This window comes from Eptatretus burgeri, chromosome 1 (genome assembly GCF_056783735.1).
Source record: "Eptatretus burgeri isolate ZD-2024b chromosome 1, Ebu_testis_v1, whole genome shotgun sequence".
NCBI classification, from domain to species: Eukaryota; Metazoa; Chordata; class Myxini; order Myxiniformes; family Myxinidae; genus Eptatretus; species Eptatretus burgeri.
The window spans coordinates 24,231,715-24,255,455 of NC_140961.1; the positions used below are offsets into that span (position 1 = coordinate 24,231,715).

At 44.2% G+C, this 23,741-nt stretch overlaps 1 long non-coding RNA gene and 1 pseudogene across 1 annotated transcript in view; one reads left to right on the forward strand and one right to left on the reverse strand.

Moving 5' to 3' along the window:
- The window catches only part of LOC147034037 (uncharacterized), a 59,809-nt gene that overhangs the window by 15,955 nt on the left and 20,113 nt on the right, over positions 1 to 23,741 (reverse strand). The window lies entirely within an intron of this gene.
- On the forward strand, positions 18,182 to 21,653 carry LOC147034038 (uncharacterized; annotated as a pseudogene).

Consider the following 23,741-nt stretch of genomic DNA (forward strand, 5'->3'; position numbering starts at 1 on the left):
GAAGCAACCAATGCCATCATCAATTCCGGGGTATTTGTTGAGTATCGGAGCTATATCCTCATTCACACAATGGACTTTGTCCATACACGGACCAATGGTGAGCACTTTTAGTGCTTCGGCAATAGTCTTCCCGAGCAGTGCTGGGGTGTCACCTGTAACGACGAGCATTTCGTCGGTAGCAGAGTTGTCTCCCACTGAGAGAACAGCACGGATGAGGTTATCGCAAGATATCAGCACAAAACCATACGGGTGAATTTTGCAGTTGCACTTTTGCATTGCGGCACCATTGTACACAAGTGATTTCGCAATGTCACTATTGATGATGTTGCAGGTGGCACCAGAGTCAATGATCATGTCGACGATAATGCCGTTGACAGTTATTTCGGTGTTCACACGGCCAACTACGGCATAGGCGTACTCGTCACTAGCGTCACTCTCGGTATTCACTTCTGGGTTCGGTGCGGCTTCATGAACGTATTGGACGGCGGGCGCAGAGTTTTTTGATCGGCACATGACGGCAAAATGACCAAGGCGGTTGCACTTTTAGCATGTCACGTTTCGGGAGCATCTGCAGTCATCGCCGGTGTGGCCCATCCGACAACAGCGATTGCATCGTGTGTCTCTGCGATGATCCTGACGGGATTCTGTGCGGGGCAGTTGTTGTGGTTTTCCACCACGGCGGCTGTTGCGATCTCCTCGCTGCGATGGCTTCTGCGCGTTGTGAGTCTCGCTGTGGACGGCGTACGCTTTCTCGGGATCGGTACGTTCGTGAGCCATCTCAGCGGCTTGTCGCTCCGAGGCCTCCATTGCTTGGGCGAGTTCTAGCGCGGTCTTCAGCGTCAGGTTCTTCTGCACTAGCAGTTTGGTGCGTAGACGCTTTGACTTGCAGGCGTCAAGGATCTGGTCACGGATGAAGTCATTGATGACCTCGGGCTCAAATTCGCTGAAGCAGGTCTTCGCCATGGTGCGCAGACGTGTGAAGAATTGAGCTACGGTTTCTCCATCCTTCTGCTTCTCTTGGTGGAACAGGTGTCGGGAGTATGACGTGTTTGTGAGTGGCGCAAAGTACTCTGTGAGCGCAGCTTTGGCGGTGTGCTATGCGTTCGGCCCGGTTTCTGGCAGAGTGTCAAAGATGTCCTGCACATCTAAGCCAGCGCAGTGCAGTAAAAGTTCTCTTTTCTGCGCAGTGTCTGTGCAGCCGGATGCAGCGGCGAAGCGCTCAAAACTTCTGAGCCAGCGCTTCCAGCGCTCTGATACGGTGCTTGGCTCACCATGTGCATCAAAAGTAGCTACAGGGGGCACATTCATAACAACAGACATTGTTCTTGTTTTGTTTTGCACACGACAGACAACACAAAAAGTTTGGGACGGGTAAGTTCACTTGTTATCGCTCACTCACAGGGTCGTGTATGTTCTAGAATATTGTCACAGCCACGCCACAATAACAGAGTTTATGCACAAGAGAGTTGACACATCACAGTCGTTGGGGCTCGGATTTAGAATACCTCAGAATGAGGCGGTACCCACGTGGTTTTGGCGTCACAATATTTTTTCCTCTTTTTTTTTTTTCTCTTTCTTTTGCGCTTTTGCGCTGAAATTTCGGCTCCCTGTTCGCTGTACGGCTGTTCTACCTTTGTAGAGATGCGCTGTTCTGCCCTTGTAGAGATGGGAGGAGTGTTGAAGAGCTAATAACCGTTATCCTCGTCGTCAGTTGTAATAATGAGTCAACCGGACGCCATGCTGGCTTCAACACTAGCTTTATTCCCTCCTGATCGGAGAGTACTTCCGGTTCCGGGGACCGGTTATTATTTGGATATTACACAGGTGAGCAACCTGAGACAATGGGGAAGCACGGTTCGGGTGTGCTTACAACGTGTAAGCACACCCCGCTAGTGCGTGTGTGTGTGTGTGTACATATATATATATATATATATATATATATATATATATATATATATATATATATATACATATATATACATATATACTAGCAGGGATACCCGTGCTCCGCACAGGAATCCCGTGGATGACGGCGGGTCTGAAGGAGTATATGTCACAGTTAATTGTAAAATTGTAGAGGCTGCTACCATTATTATTTTTTTCCATCACCACTATGATATTATATTTTCCCTGCCATGTTTTATATGCAGAAGACTCGAGTTCAAAAATGTTAAGATTTATTGCCGCATCAGATAAAAAAACCATAATGCCTCAACAATGTGAGGCTGGTTTCATGTTGTCATTTGTGACTTAATTAATTCTAATTCTCTAGCAAATTCCGTTGGTTCCATGTCAATCGGCTGAACTTGAAAAATTAACGTTACGCAATCAGGTGATGACGTCATAATTCGGAAACCGGGAAGTCAGAAGTCATTGTGTTCAATTGACTGTAGCATTATTTTTTCATTCTATTGCAAATGGCGTTAGCCCCATGTCAATCGGCTGAACTTGAAAAATTAACGTTACGAAAACAGGTGATGACGTCATACTTCGGAAACCGCAAGTCGGAAGTACAATTCTTTTACATCGGGACACTCCCGGGTACATGTTCTGTCAGCCTGTGAAGTTTGGTGAGGATCAGTCCAGTACTTTTCATGTGCATAGGTCACAGACAAACACACACACACAGACACACAGACAGACACACTTTCAACTTTATATATATAGATATAAGATATACATATATATACATATATATATATATGTATATGTATGTATTGTTGCGGGCCGGGTATCGGTGGCGAGCACGACCGTTAGGAAGAGCAGAAGAGTCGGCTCCACCGAACACACCGGAATTTAGGTCGTGACCCTCGGATAAGTCCGGAATGCACGGGTCCCTTACAGGACCATGAATCGCCAATAATTCAACCGCGTGGGGTAGGGTTAATTGCCAAATTTCATTATACCTAATTACCCACGCGGCAAAGCTACCGGGGAATTCACACCCTCGACAGACCTCGAGTGGGACAAGCCGTTACCGTGCCAGAACCGTGTGTAACCCGAGTGGTTGGTTACCGAGGCCCGTCGGTCAAAATGAACAATTTACTGCCTCGCTATTTCTCAACATGCACCGTGCTAAGCCAATAAAAGAAATGACAGGGAACAAGCTGGGACATTCAATGGGGAAATTTATTACAATAATAATTGGGGCGGGAAGCACGTAAGGGCAGAGTTATCCGAATATCAGGCAGGCAATGTACAGTGAGCAAAAGCACTTAACAATTCTACTTAAGAGACAGGGCCTACACACAGACACACACCCAAAAGAAATGGACCCTGTCAGGTCTTTATTGAAGGCTTCCAGTTCGAGGAAAGGTGAGCTGGAGGCCAGAGCCTGTGCTTGGACCTGTCCACCTCGTGCGGTCTTCGACGATCTGGCTCAGTGGCAGGACTCAAACCCTCAGCTTTCACGTCGCATCAAGAACGAAGGCACCAGGAGTGGAGCGGCAGACGCCAGCACGATCTGGACGGCAAAAACAAGCGAGGAGGTGGCGAGGCCGGTGAAGCAAGTGATTCTCCTCAGGCTCCGACACACAACTAGGCTCCGGCGCCAACACGAACATGAAGACGAACACCCCTCCAAAGGGAGCTTGGTCTTTTTATCTACTCCCTGAGTGGGGCGGAGCCTCGGTGTCGGACGCTCTGTGCGCTCTTGGTTGGACAAGGATCAGGTGTGTTGACGCGCTGTTCGCTCCTGATTGTACAGGGATCAGGTGTGTTGACGCGCTGTGAAAACTCCAACTGAACAGCAAGGGGAGCCTGGTAAAACGCTAGTTCAGTGGAAGAGTTGTGAATGGGAACTCGCTGTTCGCTCCAACTGAACAGCAAGGGGAGCCCGGTAAAGCGCTGGTTCAGTGGAGGAGTTGTGAATGGGAATTGCAGGGTGGTTGGTTTGTCGGATCTAAGGATTTAAAGACCTGACTATAAAACAACTTCTCAGCGCACGTACACTTAATTACCCATTAAACAAGGGACAGGACCCTAACTAGAAACACATACTTGCCGATATAACTGATCTATAAGGACTCTGGCTATTGTGTGCGATGGGTTCCAGATTCGTAACACTATGTATGTGTGTACATATGTGTATATATATATATATATATATATATATATATATATATATATATATATATATATATATATATATATAAATATATATATATATATATATATATATTGTTACGGCTGTGGAAATTCGCAATACACCATAAAGGGTCCTTAGATCAGTTATGACGCTAGGTTTCTGTGCAGATAGTTCCCCACTGTTGTTTAAAGGGGATTCTTTGTGTTCATTGGGATGCGACTCTTTGAGATAGCCGTTTTTCTTTTTCTATTGTTATTTTGAACAAACCTCCACGCAAGCAACAAGCCGCGTTGAAAACCGTCGAACGAAAAAGGGAACCAAAAGAGTTCCGATGGGCGCGCGGATTTTTCCCGCCTGTTTCTCCGAAGAGTGTGACGGAGGCAGGGGGAGGGCAGCTCGCCACCGATTGGTGGATGAACAGCGTGAGGCGGTCGGGGTGAGGGAACGACCCTTTTTGGGAAGCTTCCAGAAGGGAGGTGGAGCCAGAAGTTGGGTGGGGAGAAGGGCGGAGCCTCAGATTATAAAAGGGTGGATGCGCACGAGGCTCGCTCTCTCTCTCTGGTCCATGAGCTCTCGCCCTGTGGTCCATCATCTGCTCTCTCTCTGGTCCATGAGCTCTCTCTCTGGTCCATGAGCTTTCGCCCTGTGGTCCATCATCCGTTCTCTCTCTGGTCCATGAGCTCTCGCCCTGTGATCCATCATCCGCTCTCTCTCTGGTCCATGAGCTCTCGCCCTGTGTTCCATCATCCGTTCTCTCTCTGGTCCATGAGCTCTCGCCCTGTGATCCATCATCCGCTCTCTCTCTGGTCCATGAGCTCTCGCCCTGTGGTCCATCATCCGTTCTCTCTCTGGTCCTGAAGCCCCTTCTGCCCTTCAGTTTTTTCTTGTTCGGTCGTGGGTCGTGAAAGCACCAGCAGCAACGCTGGAGAGAGCTCGCTGACCATGCCAGGGGCCTGAGGTCAGGCGCGACTACGCAAGGCCGTGGGAAGTCAACGTCGCGACCTGCCCACCGTCGCGCCAGGAGGGCGCGGGTAAGACCCTTCGGTCTCACGGGACCCGTTCGGTCCTCCAGGTCCCGTGCCATAAAGGTTTACGAACCCCGTCTACCTCCCTGCCTATGGGGAAGGTTTTTCTTTGTTTTTGTATGCATGCTGTGGCGCCATGTCCTGCCAAGTAGAAACTGTGTAAGTAACTGTGCATGTAAATTGATCCTTGCTTATAGTCGGTCGTATTGCTTTAGTTTTCTATTTCTTGCTTGTGTTGTGTGTGCAATATGTGCTTTAAATAAATGTCCTTGTGTGAAATGTATCCCGTTCGTCGTCTTTTTCCCTTTTGAAAGTGCCATCTTGAATCGCGGAATAAATTAGTAGAGGGTTTTGAACGCCCGGTAAACAGAATCACATCCATCGAGGTCGGCGATAACACCGCTCGGTTATCACTGTAGCACGGAACGGACCGCTTAAGCGGTCCGTGTCCTAGGCCGACCTGCGGCGAGGTACGATCGCCGGGTCGACTACTCGCGCAGGTACTTAGGTAGGTCGAATTTGGCGAGCAACCCTATCCTGCGCGGGTGGGCAATTGGCATGATCATGGTGAGGTTAAACCCCCACCCGTGACTGGCTCCTGGCGGTAGTTCCAGGAGGGTCACGACTGAATTGTGCGTCCGGTGGGTGATGCGGTTGCGATTTGAGTTACGCAATCGCTCGCACACCAGGCGGGCCAGAATTCGTAACTATATATATATATATATATATATATATATATATATATATATATATATATATATATATATATATATATATATATATATATATATATATATATATATATATATATATATATATATATATATATATATATATATATATGTACAGTATATATAAAAGCGAAATGTTTGTTTCTTTGTGACCCTCCTCCTCTGAGCTCCTAAGGTTAATCACCATGAAACTTTATTGGATAGCATTGTGTTCCATGGTGTACCTAACAAGAGGTTTTAAACAGTCATTTTCTCACAATTCATAAATTCTAAACACACGAGCTGCCACCTGTCACCATATCAGCAAGGGTACATCAATATATACAATGCTTCATAAAAATCCCATTTTCTCTCGGATTTCAACCCCGATACTGATATATTTGGTGAGGTGGTACCCACCGACCGTCAAATATGGTATCAAATGTGAAAAATAACTGTCAATTAGGACATTAACCATATCGGTAAAATTGGTGGAGGAGTCACGTGACCTCTCAAATGCACTCATGATTCAAAAACCGAATATTGTACAAATACAAGCCATATATCGATTTAAAGGTATTTTTTACTGTTCATCTTAAGACTTAACTCTCATGGGTGAAAAGAGAGTTTGCAGAAAAAAGGTTGCCATCTTAGCTAACTTCACCAAATATACACCTCACATATACATGCATCGTACAGTTCAGAAGAACCAAGTTAACATAGTGATTTGGTTTTTGATCGTAGATGTTTGATTAATTTCATCGTAGATGTCTCACCTCAAAGGAGAAATATTTTGGAGTATGTACTATTGTTAGAAATGGGAATTTGGTGTAAAAATTCAGTGAGGAAATATCATAGTGGGTGAAGCTGGTACCCTTAGCAACCATTAATTGTTTTGATTTTCAAATGGTTTCTGGCCACGATCACAGAAATATTCAATCACTTGTGAGATATATTGTTGTGGACTGGGTATCGGCGACGAGCACGACCGCCAGTTGGAGCAGCAGAGTCGACTCCACCGAACACCCGGAATTCATATCGTTACCCTCGGATAACTCCGAAGGTACGGGTCCCTTACAGGACCGTGAATCGTCAGTAAATCAACCGCGTGGGCACAGGGTTATTTGCCAAACTTCAAAATACCTCGAGGCCCATGTGGCGAGCTACCGAGGAATTCACACCTTCAACGGAGATCAAACGGGACGAGTTGTAACCGTGCTCGACCCGTGCGTAACCCGAGCGGATGGTTACCAAGGTCCCGTCGGTCCAAATGCACACAACTATGGCAACAACGGCCTTTTTTAATTCCCCAACACGCACCGTGTTAAGCCAATGAAAAAAAACACAGAAACGAGCTGATACATTCAACAAATGGATATTTATTTACAAAAGGTGGGGAAGGAAAACATAAAGTGCAGAGTTATCCGACTATTAAAATGCAGTATGTACAAGGCAAAAAGCACTTAACAGTTCCTACATAAAGACGGGCCGACAGACAGATGCACACCCAAAAATAACGAAATGGACCTTCCCGCCTCGTGCGGTTTGGCCGAGACGAGCGAACCAGGATGAGACCAGACTAGCGCTCTTGCGAGATCAGACCAGACCAGCCCAGCGTCGGCGACGAGACGAGAGCAGAAGAAGCGCCAGTGAGATGCGACCAACCCAGCGCCAGCGAGATTCGTCCAGCCCAGCGCCAGTGAGATGCGTTCAGCCCAGCGCCAGCGAAATGCGTTCAGCCCAGCGCCAGCGAGATGCGTTCAGCCCAGCATTGAGAGATGCGTTCAGCCCAGCACCAGCAAGATGAAAGCAGATGGGGCGCAATCCTCCTCCTCGCTACAAACTGCTTCCCCATCCTCCCTGATCGCCTGCCTCCTCCGCGCTCGTCCCGACAACCACCACACTTCTTTATTTTAGGAGGGAGGAGCTTCTTCTCCCGACCACTCGCCTCCCGATTGGTCGGACCCATCGTGCGATTCCCTGGCCGTCCTCCATTGGGCAGGCCCGTGATAGGCGGGGCAACTCCCATCCCTCTAGGCAGAGTCCCGAGCGGAGGCGTTTGTGGCTCCGCCCACCTCCTCACCTCTGGCCATGTGCCTAATGGCGATGGTGCCGAGTCGGAAACGGGGCGGCTGAGACGCCCGCTCCTTGCTGATTGGCTTAGAGGGACGCCATGCCTATGTTAGGCTCTGCCCACGCGCGCGCTTGCTGGCGAGCGCACGAAGAATGCCGCGAGCTTTATGGCGTCAGGATGGAGCGAAGGTGTTGTTGTTGTGATACGGGGTGTAAAAATGTAAAAGAAAACCCTAACTATCAAAATAACTTCGCAGCGCATGTCCACTTAATTACCCACTAAACAAGGGAAAGGGAGCTATCTATCCACATTTACTTATCGAAATAACTGAGCTATGGGGACCTGAATGTTGAATGTTCATGGCTTCCAGATTCGCAACAATATTTCATTTCTTACAATATTATTGATATCTCCTACCTCTTAATGTTGTCTTATCTCAGGGGCCATTCAAAATTTCTGCACCTAACACATGGGGTTTGGGGTTTGGAGTGGGGTGGGGGTGGGTGTATGTCCAAATGTCATTGAGTTTTACACTTACAGCAGGTTGGGGGGTGGGGGGTTTTTCCATAGCTGTTATGTAATGTCCTTTTTCATTACATACTAAAACGAGTTGTCAAAGGACTTTTTTGGATGTTTCTGGGTGAGCTCTCCTGTAGCCTTGAATGAGGTTATGATCGAGCATTTCCCCATTAATAGCCACGGCTTTGCCAAGAGATCTCACTGCAAACTGGTTGATGGAAGAAAAAAAAGAGAGATGCCACCTCCCTGAGAAGAGGAAGAAGAGGCTGCAGCAGTAAAATAGGGTGCACATCTCTCTATATAAAACCGAAATGTTGTTTTGTGTATGTGACCTTACTGCTTTGAGGTCCCAAAGTTAGTTCATGAGGAAACTTTCTATGATTTGATCTTTAACCAAGATGCACATAAATAGGTGTTTTAAACAGTCATGAGGTCATTTGGCCTATTATTGCCATGTTCCACTGCAGAGTTAATTTATTTACCAACATGAGGTAATTTCTTTACTTCAGCATCACTCCTTTACACACCCTGTATGGCCTGTAGATCCCATTAGACCCTTTACACCCCTTAGATCCTTTAATACCCATTTTGACCTTTTTGAGACGTATCGACCGTCTTCAATCCTTTCGACACTTTTCAGACCCTTTGGACAATTTCAGACAATTTGGACACTTCGCACCACTTTTGCTCTTCCGCCATTAGACTCCTTTAGACATTTAGACCCATTGAAGACACTTTGACCCTTAAAACACTTTAGACCCCTTTTTGACCTTTTAAGACCCTGAAGCCACTTTAGACCCCTCTACACCATTTAGCAAATCGAAAAAGATTCCCCAAAAAATCGTTTTTGATGACGTTTATTTGTGCACCATTCGCATCGCATCACAAGTTGTGATGACGAATCGAAACTGGTATCCCAACGTGAAACTGATGTTGAAAAGTGAAACTGAAACTACTGATCTCTGGATCATCGAATGGGAAACCAGAATGAAATGCTGTGAGAAATACGGAATGGAAATTACCAAAAGCAAAGCTATGGGGACAATAGAGAGGGTGGGGGCAGGTTGGGGCCTGAATAAGCGATGTGGAGAGGGATAGGTGCCTGTAGGTGGTCAGTTGGCATGGAAAGAACTTTGGTGATCTTCCATCAGGTGGTAAGCCAAAAACGTGCCAAACTTTGTTTCACAGCCAAGCTTTCATAATATCACCCTCACTCCCAAGCAGTACTTCAGACACAACAAACATGAATTGGAAATCTTTGCTGGTGGAATGGAACGAGGTTGCCAAGGTTACCAGCTCCACCTACTGCGATATCTGCACACTGAATATTCACACTGAATCCCGTTTCTACCACTACACACTCAAATTCCCTGACTTCCTTCCCAAAAGTTCCCTGTCATGTAAGGTCCTGAAAGTCCCTGTAATATCCATCTTGTATTCCCCATGTTTCCCACCCTCTCCCTCTCCCTTCCACAGATCTCCTAATGTCTCTGTTCCCCACTGTTTTGTCCTTCCCTCTTGTCTCCTGCCCCCCTTGCTGTGCATTGTGTGTTAGCTCTCATACGAGCCTCGACAATGTGTACAAAAAATAAAAATAACTCTGAAGCTCAATGTAACGTGATGACGTCATGTACATAAATTATGGCAGCACATCACCTCCACACTAGAATGGCATCGGTGTGTCACTCAGAGCCGCCGGTTTGAATGAAAGCAGAGGTGCCAATCCAGTTTTCACCCTTATTATGGGCTCACCAGAATGATATAGTGCCAAATCGTTTATTTGTGATGGTGCAAAGTTGGTGAAACAAAAATCGAACCCCCTAACATGATAAGGTAGCAAGGCATAGGTCGAGTCCCACAACAGCATGTGCTGCACTACATGTTCGTAACAAGCGTCTGCCACACGAATCCATTGTCTCTGCCCCATGATCACCAGTAAGGAGGAGTAGACGGCCAGGTGTTCAGATTTTTCATTTCATTTCGTGACCTGAAAATCGGGTGGGCGTCAAATTGGTATGATAATATGAAATAATGTTCATGACTTTTCACAAGTGAGATTCTTGTACGTCAGCCTGTAATATAATGTTGAAATTTAGAATTTTATTTCCAAAATCTCTGTTTAGCCTCGAACGCATTTTGATGTATTGACCAATGAGGATCGCGCTACGAACGTTGTCTGGTTGCGAGTTATGGCGGCCAGTAACAATATGGCGGCCAGTAACAATATGGCGGCCAGTAACAATATGGCGGCCAGTAACAATATGGCGGCCAGTAACAATATGGCGGCCAGTAACAGCGACGACGACGACGACGACGACGACGAGTGTTGGAGCGACAAACGCTGTCACAGTATATGTGCATTTATCCGGCCAAAAGATCAAGTTTAATACCTTTTACTGACAGAACATGGCCGCGATATTTGCAATTTGTTCTTTCGTGGCAGAATTTAGAAGCTGATCAAGCTGAAATTGCGAGAAATTTCGTGAAGAACCACGCTGACGAATTCGACGAATTCGGCGAACATGGCAACAGTACGGTAACAATACTAGCTATAGCTATACCGCAAGATGCAGCGTTTCATCGAATGTGTTATTCACGATTTACCGGCAAACAACGAGTGAGCAGGGTGCGAAGCAGCATGAAAAAGAGAGAAGAAAATGCAGCCAAAACTGGTAGGTTGAATAACTTGAATAATAAATCATGACAATGCTTCAAAACTTAGGTTGATTTTTTTTTTTTTTTTTTTTTTTGTGAGGTATATTTAACGTAAAATTATTTTGTGTGTCGTCTTGAACGATTTTGAACTTGAAGGAACCGTCCAATATTTATGCAAGGAGGTATGAAACAAATACATTTTTAAATGGAAGTCTGAGGAAGTGGGGAAGGAATCTAGTCCTGCTAACCATAACTCGACGCCGAGACATCTTTTAACTGTACTGACATTTTCTTGATGGATCTCGAGTCCTCCATTATCAGTACATAGACATCCGCTGTACATTTATTTTAAGAAGTCAAGAGTTCAAGCATCAAAAATAATACACATACCTCTTGTGTAAATCATCTGAAAGATGCTGTAGATCTTCTCTACACAGTCTCGAAGCACCACAAGAGAGTGCATTTCAACATACCAAATTCAAGGGATGAAAAATTAGATTGTTTTCTGAGTACAATTTTGCCAAGTCTGCCAGGCAATATTGAGGTGATTTGTCATGTTTATCTCAAACATCATGAGGTGTGAATCAGTACGTGCTGTGGGATTATAATTGTAACTGGAAGCTGCAAGAAGACACGATGCAGCGACGAAACTACATGCACTTGCCTACAGAATAACATTCCGTGCACAGATTTGTGCAAGTGCGACTTGCAGGAACGACTGCTCAAACATAACTGGCCATGTTGACTTTGATGATAATAATGATGATAAAGACTCCAGATCTGAAGCTGAGGAAGACTCTGATGCTGAAGAGGATGAAATAACTGCACTATTTGTATGATGTTTTGGACAAGGTTCAAGATGACCAAGCCGAGGAGACAAATTGTGGCTATCTCGAGTCTTTAAAACAACATTTTTACTACTTTTTGGGGGTCTGAATTAATAAATATTGCTGTCAAGACCAATGTGAACATGACATCATATCGTTTGTGTTGTTTTTTTTTTACTGTGTAAATGGGTTTTTCAAATGTAACATACACTTGGTGTATACTGGTGTTTTGGGGGAGCGGTTCTCGGTAACATACCACAATATCACTTATGAAAAAAATAGGATGTTTTGGGGGTCATAAGGCTTCATCTCACACCCTTCTTGCCCAATCCCTAGGTTCAGGTCATGAAATCAAAAAAACAAATAGATATCCACCCTATGGCCCACGGTCTAGAGGGGTTGCAGTCAGGAATGATGAATTAAACAAAAGGAGTAACCCTGACCCGAAATACGACAACTCTGACCGTTTCGAGATTATACATGAGTGCATTTTCATCTATCTATAATTCCAGCAATGTATGTGTGTGTGTGTGTGTGTGTGTGTGTGTGTGTGTGTGTGTGTGTGTGTGTGTGTGTGTGTGTGTGTGTGTGTGTGTGTGTGTGTGTGTGTGTGTGTGTGTGTGTGTGTGTGTGTGTGTGACCGCTGTTTCTCGACAACCACTAGTCCGATATAATTGAAACTTGCCAGGTATATTGCTGGGGACCTGTGGATGTGCCTTTTCAAGATTTGATATTAATCAGACAAGTGCTTCCCAAGTTATGGCCATTTATTTACCAACCAATGAAAGGACACGTTGCTACGTAGGCGTGGCTTCGTAGGCCGGTGCGTGGCCGGCCGACGATGACGTCAAGTGCTGTGCCGGTTAGGATGGGGATCGGTGCCTCAGTTACCGTGGCGTCGGAGTGGCAATGGTCAATGGCAGCGAATGTCATGGCAAGCAAAGACAGGGAGGTAAACTTGATTTTAATTTTAATTAACTCTGTGTGTGTAAGTATCACAGCAGTTGTTACGTCAATGCAAGCGATAATTCATGGAATGCATGTGAACATTCCGTACGGGCACGCACTACTTCCGGATAGTGATGACTTGATGTATTCTTATAATTTCTCGATTTCTTATGCGTATTTATAGATAAACACAATGCCCCAATCCAGTCATCGTTTACGAGATCATAGGAACGGCCTGTGTGGTTGTTTGAAAGTTTTTTTGGGGGGTGGGGAGTGGTTGCACGTATGGGCACGCATGTACGGGCACGCAAGAGCGAAGGAACGGCCTGTGTGGTTGCTTCTGGCTCGCGGTTTGAATTTATTTTTTTTTTTTTTTGCACGTACGGCCACGCATGTACGGGCACACACTAGTATGGAACAATGAGGAGTATATAGTGCCTCTTATAGTTTTGAAAACTAAATTTAGTGAATAACTAACACTATCAATCACCAGTTCATAACCAGTTCAAAGTGTTATCAGGATCTAAGTTCTCAGGACCAGGACCAATGTCAGCCCATTGCAACATCATCCAAACGGCGATTGCAATTACAAATATTAACTGCCAAATGACTAAACCCATGGAGGGGATTGACTCAGTTATTCATGCTAATGCAAATATATACAATAAATCAGAAGGATGAGGAATGTGAAAACTTGTGACACAATTTAAATTTACTATACAGGAAAACCCTTTGGGTAAAAATCCTTTTTTCCTGAAAAATAATATATAGAATATATGTACGGTTGGCGTTGGGGACGCTAACCGTACATATATTATAACCGAGGTGGGGGTAATGAGTGAAGAAAAGATTGTGGGTGGCAATGGGGAATGACATGAGGTGGTGGTGTCCCACCAGATATGCAAGCGCTGCATCTGGATGGATTGGTGGGATTGAACCCCCTCCGTGAGGTGCAAACGGGGGAAGGAGGAGAAAGTGAGTAGCTTATGGGCAGGAAGTCTGGATTTTTTTTCAGAGTTTAATCAATGAGGAGGTTACTGGAAGAAGGTGTGCATCTTCGAGGAGAGTGTTGAAAGGTTGAGGGAGCAGATGCCAGTAAGAGCAGAGGGTAGTTGGTAAAACACGCAGAGGACACCATCCTGATCTGTGATGTGAAAGCAATTACATGCCTTATACCTCGGCTTCACTGCACAAGATGGCAATGATGTTGAGAGCTTTAGATATGATAGAATTACGAGCAGTTTACCCACCCTTGGGGTGGATGGAGTTTGTAAAATTATATGCTGAATAAAGTAGATGCTGTAAATAAAACCTGATGGATGTTTGTGTGGTGTAATTTTTTGCATTGTACAGTACGCCATGAAATTGATGAACCTTATTTTGATCGATTCAAAACATTAACACATGAATGAATCCCAAAAATATCCAAAGAAATCCCAGGAAATGAATGAGGCAGGGAATCCCATGATGACACTCGTATGGAACACCTGCTCCCGACGGGAGAGTAACACCCCCTCCCTCTGTTGAGGGTCATTGAAGCACTTGCACTTTACCCACCTTTACCCACCAGCTGTGCCACGTGTACAGTGAGCACAACTTTGCAAGACAGTCTCACAGCTGACTTGTAATACCTTTTCCCATCACTGGGTGGTGTTATATGGTACCACATTGTGGTTGATGACAAATAAACACCTAACAACCATGTTCTTTCATTTTATTACGTAGAATGAGGGACATGTGAAGTGGTGGCACTAGCTCATAAGGCCTGTCACATTTGCTCTACGGCAAGGATATGGCGGCTGTACGCCCTCTGAATTGACAGAAACGTGCGGCGGCCGCAGAGTTTCTGCGGTGGCCTCAGGGTGGCCCTACGCCGTTTGGCTATATTTTACAGGTCGTAAGGTCACCGTGGAATTATAACGCGGAGTTCTAACTTTTTTCATTTCTACGTCCCCGTAGCAATTCGACAAGCCGAAAAAAAAAAACTGGTAAAAAAAATAAAATTAACCCATTCGTTACCGTCCGTCTGGCCACAGGTTCGCCTTAGGGCCCCCCTGCGGTCGCCTTGCGGGCACCTTGAGGCTACCTTGCGTCTGCCTTGAAAATGCTATGGTTGCCGCAGGGCCCCCTAAAGGTCACCGTGCGACATCAAATCAAAGACCGTATGGCAACCCCACGTTTTCGAACTCCACAATTTATAAATACGCCGTGCGGCTACCCGAAAAATAAAAACATGTGACTGCTACATTGTGTGACCATGGAAATACTGCGGCCGCCGTATAATTGCTGGTGTCCGTAGATTTTGGAGACCCCACGGCCGCCGTGGCAAATGTGACTTAGGCCTAACTGAGAGCAATACTATATATATATATATATATATATATATATATATATATATATATATATTTATAGGCCTTGCAGGCCTTGAGTATTGCCCAGGCACAGCTGGAAAAGCTGGGACTGTTGAGACATAGCTTATGATGTAAGGCTTATGATGTAAGGCTTATGATGTAAGGCTTATGATGTAAGACATAGCTTATGATGATTATAGGATGTGATTTGATAGTGGGCAAACGGGTGCATTGCTACCCCCACCCCCCTTATAAAATGTTAGACCCACCACTGACACCACTTCTTCGTTTGTATGCAGCAGAAGGTTGCGATGTAGCATCATTGGTTGAGGGTGTGGCTGTGCCACTGATGCCCTCTGTAGGTTAAGGCAGAAATTTGTAATCTGTTCAAATTTCTGATGATGGTGCCAGCGATAGCCCTCCTACTCTTCGTAAAAGTCACCATGGGATCTTTAACGTCCACCAACGAATGCTGGCAGATGCGGATTTAACATCCATTTGAGGGACAGCGCACACATTGATGAATCACCCTGCCAGTGAAACACTGGGATCACAGTTTATAGCTGGTTTGCGATTAGAACTCAGACTAGACAGCTTAGAGGTGAGTGTGCGTACCTCTAGGTCAGCGGTTCCAAAACTTTTTTGTCCATGACCCAAAATTTGAAATCACATTTGCCTCGCAACCCAAATGATACTGGTACCTAGTGTACCTATGATAAAAATTGTCAGAGAAAATGCTTTTGAAATGAAACCCCCCCCCTCAAAAACAGATTTTGAGGGGGGGGTTCAAGTTTGGGTTATGACTCTGGGTTTGGGAACCCCTGCTCTAGGTCATTTTGTCCACCCTTACTGGCACCACTTGTAAATGGTTTGTCCATTGAGGGCTTGGGAGGAGTTCAAAAATTCGTCATATTTGCATAAATTGGTCACCATTGATAAATGTGCCAGTATCATCACTGGTGCCATTTGACCGTGATTGGCCATTTTTGCTGCCCATTGAGCCATGCCAAATGGAACTGATTAATTATGATTCAGAAATATAAAAGCCAACTCGATTGAGGCCATAGGTTCAAATCCTGAGTCTCAATGTTGTATTTATTTGGAGGGGGGGGTCATATATTGTGTTCCAAGGGCAGAAAGAGGTATTTTGGAGGGAAAATAATCTCTTAATTTATTTAAACTAGTACGTGCCCATACGTGCGTGGACGTACATGCAAAATAAAAAAAAATAAACTTTCAAACCACGTGCCAGAAACAACAACCACACAGGCCGTTCGTTCACTCTCGTAAACGACGACTCGATTGGGGCATTGTGTTTATCTATAAATGCGCATAAGAAATCGAGAAATTATTAGAATACAGTAAGTCATCACTATCCGGAAGTAGTGCGTGCCCATACGGAATGTTCACATGCATTCCACGAATTATCGCTTGCATTGAAGTAACAACTGCTGTGATACTTACACACACAGAGTTAATTAAAATCCAAATTAAAATCAAGTTTACCTCCCTGTCTTTGCTAGCCATGACATTCGCTGCCATTGACCATTGCCACTCCTACGCCACGGTAACTAAGGCGCCCTTTCCCCATCGGCCATGCCTATGCAGCAACGTGTCCTGTCATTGGTTTGGTAAATAAATGGGTATAGCTTGGGAACCACTTGTCCGATTAATATCAAACCTTGAAAAGGCACATCCTCAGGTCCCCAGCAATATACCTGGCAAGTTTCAATTAGATCGGACCAGTGGTTGTCGAGAAACAGCGGTCTCACACACACACACACACACACACACACACACACACACACACACACACACACACACACACACACACACACACACACACACACACACACACACACACACACACACAGACACACACACATTGCTGGAATTATATTTATTTCAATAAACTTAATTTTTCATCGTGGGTGCATAACATCTGATTGGGGACGGGCTATGTGTTCAGGGCACACGCACGCATTTCCTAGGTGATATCCCAAGTGGCTGTGTTTGTCGTGTGATAATTGCACGGAATCTCTGTTTCTCGGGCTTTGTCATTTCTGCACAGTAGCACCTCCGAATGCCGCAATTTTCATCAAAGTTCATTTTAATCTTGGTGGTGTAGCTCCTTGTCACAGTGTGCAGGCAATCAATGCTGTTAGCTTAATTAATAGATTGCAGAGATTTGTCAAAGGTGAACACAGCTGTAGTTTCAGCGACAACTAATGTATCGTCCTGCTTCTGTTACCATCACTCATGGATCATGACGAGACGATACTGTGAAATTGTGGGGAAAATGTGTGCGACAGTTGAATGACCACAAAACAATGGCAGTAAATTGGTGATTGCAGTGGGGTTTAGCCTATAATAGGACAATAAAATTACGTTGAAGATTCTGAATCGGCAGTGTTGTAATTGCACAAAACTATATATATATATGATGCAAAAATGATGGTGCTAGAACGTTAATATTGGTCATATGTTGTTGGAAATAAACTAAGGTTATGAGAGTTATTGCAGATAAGTAGTGCTGTGCACCTGCATGTGACACTACACACAACTGTATGCCTCTGGGTTTAGGGAGTAGGTTGGGGCAGGATGCAGCGAAGTGTTGTGTTACCCTCCACTTTTCCTGTTTTTGAGGAAACGTTCGAGGAGATGGCGGCTGGTGAATGACCAAAGCTGTGGTTGATGCGGGACGGTCCGTCACACAAAGAGAAAAACAACCCTATTTAGTGCTTTGTAATGCCACTCATTAAATGGTAATATATATATATATATATATATATATATATATATATATATATATATATATATATATATATATACATACATAAAGAATTATATAGATTTATAAATATATACATTATTTATAAAAATATACATATTTTCCAGGGAATTATGACCACTGGAAAATATGGGATTGAATAAAGCAATGTACAAATAATAAATGAAGGTAAATATTTCGTTTTGCACATATAAACAAAAATAACGAGTCGGCATAAGATGGTATGGAACAGTGGCAAGTACAATTACACTCATCAAAACTCTCGTCCATGTTCACTGTTGTGAACATCACGAATAATAGAATAATTATACATATGCAATAAAGAGTCGTCAAACAGATTCCCCCCAATCATGAAGGAATGGTCTTAATATAAGCCAGTGCCATCAGCACGGATGTTATTCCTGTTCCACGTAAGTTACCGACCAGTAACTCACATTTTTTCCAAACAGTGGGTATTCATGTTGATGCCATTGGAATAGATGTAATGTTTTTTGGCTCAGAAACTTTTTGGGAATCGAAAAACCTTTTGATCCTCTCTTTTCAGTCTGACATTATAATAATGGATTTTCATGAAAATGTTATAATGTTCACAATATTTTCAAGAGCCGTTTTAAGAGTCATCAATATTAATGTGTGGATGGCGAGATGGCTGGAGTTGGTGGGAGTTGGGAGAGGTTTGTGTTTGTAGGTTGCAGGTATACATAAATATATCTTATTGTATAATATGTTTATTCTGTTTGCATACAGCATATGTAGGTATGAATGTATTCTGTTTGTATGAATGTTTTTCCAACAATTTTCTCTTCAATTACTCGACCATGGACCATAAAACCCAAGTCATTACAAAGGTCTTTGTCCGAGGAGTTCTGGTTGTAACTTATTTTTTCCATTAACAATTACTTTATATGTTGTTGTTTTTTTTTTTAGATCCTCGTGGAGGATCTCTAAGTCTTACTCATGTTGTTGTTCTTCATCTTCTTCTTGTGGACTTTTTTGTTTCACAGCCTACAGTTTTCATCGAAACTTCCTGAAACTTGGCGTATATATGTAAAAATATCCTGCGCAGACAGTAACCATCTCCGATTTTGAAAATTCCTCCGAGAAAAAAAAACTTATGACGTCAAAATATCTCCGCTAATGGAAATCGCCTAAAAAATTATCTCAAACTAGGCAAGCTTTTTGCTTTCTGTTTGCGGGAATCGAACAGGGCATTTGCAGAGCTGAATTACCGCACATATGATACATCACTATGACTTCATATCAATTTTTACGATGTCATTCCTATTTTTTGTTTCACAACCCAGAGTTTTCATCGGATCTTCGTGAAACTTGCCATGCATGTGCAGAAAGCCCACGCACAGGCAGTAACCATCTCCGATTTTGGAAATTCTTTCGAGAAAAAAGGTTGACGTCATAATATCACCGCTAATGGAAATCGCCTATACCATCATCTCCGAAACGAGGCAAGCTGTTTGAACTTTGTTTGCGGGAATCAAGCCGGGCATTAGCACAGATCATTTATCGCAAACCTGATACATCACAATGGCGTCATATTCGTTTTTATGACGTCATCATTAAGAGGACGAGGATCTTAGTTCATTTGAGCTTGTTTTTTTTTTGTTTTGTTTTTTACAATTTCCCTCACTTATATGCTGTTGTTACTGAAGAATCGTGAGATGACAGAATCTCGCCAGATTCTGAATGAAACATCCATCATTATTTACTTTTAACGATGTGTGTGTATACACATCACAAACAAGATAAATATTTGCACAATTGGTCGTGTTCATTTGCACAATTTGATTACTCATAATCACTTAAGAGTTGCAATTCCACATAATTTCTGCATATCTCACAAAATTGTGCATTGTTGTGTTGCGGTCTGTGATCTTTCTTTTCCTGTATCTTTTCTATTCTTCCTCTCCCCCGCCCCCACCGAGTTAGACCAAATAGTTCAGCCATCAGGTCTAAAGCCTGTGATTGGCTGTGGGGAAGGAAGTGAACTAGGAAGTTGGTGTAGAGGAGGAGAGGGTGGCCATTTTGAGAAGGGCTCATTGCTGAGTGCCTTTTTCGGGTTTCTGCTCCATGTCATGTGATTGGTTCTGGGTTTTGGAAATATGATGAAGACTATTGTGACTCGATCTGGATCATGTATGTGATCTTGCGAGACCAGTGACGCTATTTGGGCCTGCAATAAACCAGTTATCTTACATGGTATCAGAAGTTAACCAAACCTGCTGATTTCTAACAAACGACCATCCATAAGTATGTTATGGCATTTCCGAACTTTGAATAACTGACTATTGATTGGGATGCAGCGGATTTATTTGGAGAATTCACTCGGTTTCGAGATCACATTAAATTCGTGTTTGCGGGTCCGCTATCGGAGCTAAACCCAAAGCAAAAAGCCGGATGGTTGTGCACGTGGATTGGTTCTGATGGCCGTGAGGTTTATAAAACGTTCACATGGGAGGAGACTGAGAAAGATGATCCCTACAAGGTACTTGATCATTTTGAAACGTATGTGCGACCGAGAAAGAACAAGCGGATCGCCCGACACCGGCTCAAGCAGCTGAAACAAAAGAGTGAGGAGACCTTTGATAACTTTGTAAAGGACCTGAGGATTATTCTCATGGACTGCGAGTATGCCGATCCCAAGGACATTCTCATAGATCTGATTATTGATGGCATTTTTGAATCCAGGGTGCGGGAAAGGTTACTGGATCAAGGTGAAGGACTGTCACTAGCAAAGGCTCTGAGGTTGGACAACAGTTTGAGTTGTCTCGCAAGCAAATCCACATCGTGCGGAATGAAGATAACTACAAACTTGAAGTGTCAGCTATCACAGCTCAGAGCAAATCACATCCCAAGCCTTGTGCCTCGTCATCACAGCTGCAAGCATTTAAAGCACGCGGTAGATGTGGCAAGGATGAGCGGCATTTGTGGAACCAAGGGAAATGTCCTGCAGTCGGCTCCGCCTGTTCCTATTGCAAATGCCCGATCCATTGGATGTTGGTCTGCCGTAGGCGACAGCGACTGAGCAAAACACTCCTCGTCAATTCTGGAGAAAACAAGGAACAACGACCTGAAGGCAATTCGGAGGTTCTTCGAATATACAAGGTTGACAACATCGGCAATCTAGCAGATGACAAATGGTCTCAGACTGTCAGGGTCAGTGGCATTGCGAACATTACCTTCCATATTGATACAGGGGCAAGGTGCAACATACTTACACTCAAGGATTTTCAGACTACCGGTTAACACTGAACTTCATAAGTTTAAGAGAACCCTGAGAAATTACTCCAACCAGATCATTCGGCCAATTGCTTCTAATAAGTTCATGCGAGTTGGTCAATCTGGATCAGGAGAACGTGATATCGGGGGAGACTGCTGAGAACCTTGGCCTCATTGCTCGACTGAGTTCCCTGGTGGAGGTTCATTCAGCGGATGATGAATCTGTTACCCCAGAGCTACGAGATTTTCCTGATATGATCAGTACTTCACTTACCCCACCAGGGGTCTACCGACTCAAAATACACCCAACGGCCAACGGGGTTGTACATGCTGCACATCGGCAACCTGCTGCGCTAATGCTTAGGATCATCAAGGTTTTGAACAAGTTGGTAGATAACAGCTTCATAACTCCGGTGGAGGAGCCAACCGAGTGGGTCAGTTCAATGGTAGCTGCAGTTCGCAATGGCAAGCTAAGAATATGTTTGGATCCTAGAGATCTCAACAAGGCCATTAAACATGAACATGAAGAAGGTTGAAGATGTGGTCTCCAACATACCAAAAGCCAACTTATTCTCAGTATTCTATGCAAAGAGTGGATTTCTACAGATTCTCCTGGATGAGGAGTCATCAAAACTGACGACCTTCAATACACCGATGGGTCATTTACGTTGTCCGAGGCTAACAATTGGATTGAAATGTGCCCCAGAAATATTTCAGCGCATCATGGATCAAATGTTGGATGGCATTATTGTAGCCACAACGATCATGGACGATATATTGATTGCAGAACGAGATTGAGATCATCACAACAGCATTTTAAAGCAAGTCATGGAGATGGCTACATTCTACATCCTCAAATTGAACATTAAAAATGCAAAGTTCGCTGAAAGGATGTTCGGTATGTAGGGCATCTACTTACTGCAGACGGACTCAAGCCTGACCCCTGAAGAATTGAAGCTCAACATAATATGCCTATTCTACGGAATAGAGGACGTGCGGCATTTCCTTGGATTTGTTGCTTACCTGGCTAAATTTATTCCCCAACTGAGTGAAGTCAATGCACCACTTCGAGCTTTACTGAGAGCTGATAGTATTTTGACTGGCAACCTGCACAGGACCAAGCTTTCCATAAACTATTATCTCTGCTATCAGCAACCTGTACTGAGATATTATGACGTGAAGGCACCGGTGGAGAGCCATGCGAATGCAAGTCAAAGTGGTCTCGGTGGCATCTTAATATTACAGGAGGGGATGCCAGTTGCAGACACTTCGCGATCCCTCTTGCAGGAGGAACAATGGTATGCTCAGATTAAAAAAGAAATGCTTGCAATCCTCCATTCCTGTATGAAATTCCACTGCCACATATTTGGCAAGACATTGACTGTATTTACGGATCACAAGCTACTTCAAGAGATTTTCAAAAAACCTCTTCTGTCTGCTTCCATGCGTCTGCAGAAATACGATCTCGAGGTCGTGTATAAAAGTCGCAAAGACATGCAGCGACCAGATACACTATCTCGTGCTTATCAGACTCACCAGTTGTTGGGACAATAAGTCAATCTGGAGCAAGTTTCCATGTTAGACTTCATCTCCATCACCAAGGAGAGGGATGTCCAGCTGCAGGAACAGACTCGACAACAGTTACAACTTCTGTTGGATGTGATCCACTTTGGATGGCCAAACTATCAAAATGAAGTGCCCATTCCATTGAGACCAACAGCACAGCATAACATAGCACAGCATCGGAACATGGTCGGGTCACATGACGCCTCTTAACCATGCCCCGGTGCACTCATGTATGCATGCATTACCATAAACTACTGATACATCTTAGCCTCCACCCCCCATTTTTATTTTATATTTTATTATTTTTACAAATCAAGATGCTCAGGAGGCTTACAGACATGAACTGGTCTTTTCCGGGCTAGTGGAGGGCTGTCCTTGCTAGCAACTGCTGTGGGCTTCTCAATAAGGGGTACAATGAAAATTGATGGGTGAAAAGCTTTCATGAGGAAACACCTCAGCTTCAAACACAGGTGGTGTTAATACAGGCGTGGGTGACAAAGGCACTTGAGCCAGTTCAATGTTTCACTCCCCATGACGTAACCTGAGTTGATCAACATGTCTACTTAGGCATCTACCATCACACAACTTCACAAGAAACATCATTTCACCAATGTTATTGATAAACACGTAAACAGGATCATTGATCTTGAAGTTCCGGTACACCGACGTTTGGTCGCGATTACGTTTCTGTTGATACTTGTTATTCTCGACCTCGATCGTAACGTCCGGGTGCACTAATGATAACCGTGTTGTTAATTCACGACCCATCAGAAGCTTGACAGGTGAGCGACCGGTGGTTTGATGTGGTCTGGTGCGGTAGTTTTCCTTGACGTGACTTAGACCGTTCTTGATGATCTGAACAGCACGTTTGGCTTGACCATTACTGGCAGGTTTGTAGGGAGCAGATTTGTCGTGTTTAGTGCCATTCATTTTACAAAAGTTCTGAAACTCCGA